A 5,035-nucleotide genomic window follows, 5' to 3' on the forward strand; every position below is an offset into this window, starting at 1 on the left:
CCCCACTTTTAATATCACGTAAATTCGTCCCCCGCACTTTTTCGGGCAAGTGTGTTCGCATAGAGGTTTTCAAGAGCCCGTGTGAATAAATATAGATTTCAATTCAAAGAGACAGGATAGTCTGTGCATGATCTGTTGTTTTATTCGGACCCAGAATAAGGCGAGATGCACATCGCCGAGCGCTAAACACTCCGTGCAGTGTATGTTTCCTTCAAACTCGAAGCCGGGTTTTGTGCAGTTTGAGTCAAGGGGGAAATTTAAAGTGCTAGCAGGATCCTTTAGCTAAATGTATAATATGTATTTTATAAAAAGACCATATATATTTTTAGACCCTGCTTTAAAGGTTATCAATTACACATGTTCTATACATATTCAGCTCATCTAAATCAGATATTTGGTGCTTTTCGGTGGTTTGTAAAGAAGTGGAAGAGCAGAGGTCCTGTGGCTGCATTTGGATGGAGAAGGAACTGAACAGTAGGAGGAAAGTTGACATTTTGAAGGGGCAATAGTGGCCCAAAAGAAGAGCAAGAACACAAGACAAACGTCTGACTGCGGTGCATTATTATGATATAAAGACAGTAAACCAATCCATAACAAAACCAAAGCGATGACCATCATCTCTATGCTAACACTGATTTTAATTGGGGCCAAGCAATTAGTCAACAGAAGAGACAGACAGCTGCACGTGAGTGTTTTGCGTAATACTTGTTGTAATGCATTACTTTTGTAACGCGTTACTCCCAACCAGGGCCGGACTTCATTTCAGGCCGGGAAATTTCACACTCATCCTCATGTAGGTACATATTAGTGGCTTAGAGTAGTAATTTGTACCCTTAAGGTAATATGTAGGCCTACCTATTAAGGTTAAAAAAGGAACAAAGATGTCCTTTTAAGGGTACTGTTCCAGTGACAAGCTGTTGCACCCCAAAAGGTGCCATTTTGGCCCCCTTTTTTTCTGTATATAGCCTATACATCCACAACCCTTTCTGAAACCACAGACAACCCTATTATTTGTATGGCCATCACATAAAAAGGTCTAACTTCTTAGTCTGGGGCCGTGGAAAATAATTAAAGGTTCTCTCTTGCACTGCATCACTTCCCTTTCCCTTTTCTTAATTTTCCCCAATATCTCTGTCCCCCCGTTTTTTCTTACCTGTCACTTTTTCACCAGCAGGTCTACTGTTATGAACAGAACTGTGTCCACCTTGTTGAAAACTATACCACCTCATTTCAATTTGTTAGTACATAATGTTATTTATCTTAATATGACTTAAATACCCTAGATTTAATAAACCTATATTTCATACAAATATACACTACCAGTCAAAAGTTTTTGAACAGTAAGATTTTTAATGTTTTTTTTTAATAAGTATTTTCTGCTCACCAAGCCTGCATTTATTTGATCCAAAGTACAGCAAGAGCAGTAATATTGTGAAATAGGGAACACTTATTCACTATTAACTACGAATTTTCCCTCAATAAATTCCTAATTGGCTGCTTATTAATAGTTAGTAAGGTAGTTGTTAAGTTTAGCTATTGGGTAGGGATGTAGAATAAGGTCATGTAGAATAATGCATTAATATGTGCTTAATTACTACTAATTAATGGCTAATATTCTAGTAATATGCATGCTAATAAGCAACTTGTTAAGAGACCCTAAAATAAAGTGTTACCTTAAGTTCTACTTCTGTAGTTATTTTGGTGAAAGTAACTCAAAAGTAATACAGGAGTCATGTAACGCATTACAATTCTGAGACAGTAATATTGTAAGGTAAGGAATTACTTTTAAATAACAGGAACAAGTCATCTATAATGTATTACAATTTGGAAGTAACTTGCACTGCCTGTGTAGTAGCTATAGGCTAAATTGCAAATACTTCATCCTTTGTTGCAATTGTTTGAAATGAACACTAATGCCATCTGTCGGCACAGATCCACAACTGCAATAGAATGAACTAGCGAGTCAATAGTCAAATTTTAAACACGTAGCCTATTTGATCATTAGGAGAAAAATACTGAAACAGAAATCGAAATATATTCGATAGGCTACAACAGTTATTATTACCGTAAACAAAAAAAAAACATTTTTTAAAGAAAAGTACAGTGATCTCCGTAAGTTTAAGAAGCTTTCAGAAATTTCTTTATTTCTTTATTCATTTATTTTGGCGACATGCGCGTTGCACTAGGTCTCAATTTAAAGACGTCATCACCGATCAAACGAAACCGCGCCAGCTCTGCGAAAACAACGCCAACAAACGGTAAGATTGATTGATTGATATAATTTACTGCACATAAAGAAACTTTACCGATTAACATACTCTACTGTCCTCTTATTGGCCGTTTTGTTACTTTTGTTGAGTTTTATTGATTGTAAGTGTGTTGACATTCCCCATCGATTCAGTTTTGCTTATATTTGCTTGTGCAGGTATAAACAACACAATAATAGACACATATAAGGTCAAGTTCAGTTAAAGACCTCAGTTAAATATAAAACGTATGTAAATGTAAAACGTTAAAACCCGTGTTTAGGGGAGTGAGAGCAGTATTATTAGACTGCGCTTAACCTCTTCACCACTAGAGAGTGTTATCAGCAAGGTTTAGTAGTGCTGACATGTGTTACGACGTTTATAATGTTTATGAAAACCGATCTGTGTACTGGACTATTTGCATTAAGATTAATTGTATGAATACTTAAAACGTCTTTAGGAGAATGGAGCAATTATAGGAGAATGGAGTTGTAGTGAGCAAGGAATGAACTTGGAGAATGTAGAAGTGACATTAAACATTAAATGTTATTGTGGTTGGTATGTTATTAAGAACAACAAGAAGGGCTCGGTTTTGTTGTATCATGTATTTATTTATTTATTTTCTTTACAGGACCGTTTAAAAAGACAGGCAGCAGTAGTTTGCTACATGTGATCGCAAGATCTGCATTGTGACTCTGTTGTGTTGTTTGAGTAGTCACCACTACGGATACGTAAGTTTCGCATAGGGAAAACTAATGACTTAAGCGTTATTTCTATTTAAACTGTTCACTCTGGTTAGTCAGAAAGTGCATGGAAGAGTATTGTTGTGGAATTAATTGTGTAAAAAAAGAAAGTGGCTGCATTACTAACTAGAGGCCAAAGTGAACTCAGGTGATAGATAAACTAATAGACTTTTGAGTGGCTGTCAGTCGTGCTAATAAACACCTGCTTGACTTTAACTGAATGCCTAAATGCAGACTGCAGTTGCACAGAGTATCAGAGCATTACGAACAGCATAAATTATATCTTCAGAGTGCAGTTGAACAGAAGAACAATTGGTGTCAGAATCAGAAGTGGTCAAAAATAACTAAATAAGGCCTTTGGCTGAACAGATGGGAATAATTTTGAGAGTAGAGTGCCCAAGAGCAGTCTTGGGAAATGAAATCGTCTATAATTGATTTGCTGTGCTTCTATAATTATGGATATATTTATATATCGATATACCCCTGACATGTTTTTGTAATGTTGTCTTTGCTGTTAACAAAAAACTTTGAGAACTTTTGATGACCGTTAAAACCTTGGTTGTGATTTTTCACTTATTTAGTAATTGAGCACAGACTGCTCATTTCTTTTCAGGCCTATCAAACTGTCAGCCTAAGCTCTTTCAGTTGAACTGTTATAATAAGTTATATTTGTTTATTTCATTAAGTACAACTACAAAATATTAAAATTGTTACTGTATTCATCATTTCAATAGCCTATATGTATAAAGATGTGGTTGTTATATTCAGTGCTAAGTATCATTTGTGGACTATTACAGTATGTATTCATATTTAATTAGCATTTTGTATTATTTTTGTTATCATTTAATGATGTAGTAATAACTGCTTTAATCAGTTTTATTAGTTGTAATATTTCTATTTAGCTTTTCAGTTTTAGTAATTTTAGTACTTAAATTTAAACTTTATTATTTTCATTTTAATTTATTAGGGCTGGGACAATAAATCGATGCATCGCGAATCGAGAAATTATTCTGCATCGATTCTGAGATTTTCCGAAGGCATCGCGATTCTCTCTCGAATCGATTCTGAGCTTAGTTTTTTAGCAGCAGACTTTTGATCTAATAATTCACAACAATATCTCACACCGAAATAGTAATGGGATACTTTACAAGACAGAAAAAAAAAAAGATATTTATGTAAAATCCACTGTAGAAAATGAAACCTGCAAATGTCTTTTATAATTTTTCAGCAGTGAAGAATGGATAAATCTGATTGTTTCCCTTTGAAGCATGTGTACCCTTCTTTATGTAAAGTGTGTTAGTGACTTGTGAGCTAATTTGTGTTGTCCCCCTTTCTCTCTCAGTCTTTCCTCGCTCTCTCTGCACTGAAGGAAGGAGGTTATACTTAAACTTATTAGTGCAGGTGCAGTGCATTGAAAATCCATTCAGTGCTGCTGCTGTCACAGCAATTCTGTTCCATTGAATTAAGTGGGGTCAATCCAGCAAATCAAAAGATTACACTGGGCTCTATAAAGAGCAGGATGACACAAACATACTCACACATGCAAACACGCCAACAGACAAAGTGAATAATGCATTTAGTTGATTTAGTTGTGACCAGTGTACCAGAAGTGAATAAGTGTGGATGTAGTGAAGCGGTAACACTGTTGTGTTCAGTATAGTGACCTTGAGCATAAATGTTGGATTAGTATCTAAAAAGAAGTAGAATAATCAGACAAAAGCTTCATAATTTGCCTTTTGGATAGTCCCCCAAAAAAAAAAAAAAAGATTCTGTAATTTACTCATCCTCATACCACTAATAATCTCTAGAATTTGCTGTTGTTGAATACATTATGTAATATTAGCCTTTTGCCACCCAGCTCTCTAGATATTGATATTGGCACTGGCTGTTAAACTATACCGGTCATAAGTTTGAGTTTGTTTGCTTTTTTTTTCTTCTTTTTTTGAATTAATTACTTAAGTCTCTTATTCATTCAATCAAATTACTGTAAAAACGGCAATATTGTGAAATATAAATACAGTTTTACAGTTATAGTTTATAATTTTA

The sequence above is a fragment of the Sinocyclocheilus anshuiensis genome, unplaced genomic scaffold, assembly GCF_001515605.1.
Source record: "Sinocyclocheilus anshuiensis isolate Anshui unplaced genomic scaffold, SAMN03320099.WGS_v1.1 scaffold2595, whole genome shotgun sequence".
Taxonomy (NCBI): domain Eukaryota; kingdom Metazoa; phylum Chordata; class Actinopteri; order Cypriniformes; family Cyprinidae; genus Sinocyclocheilus; species Sinocyclocheilus anshuiensis.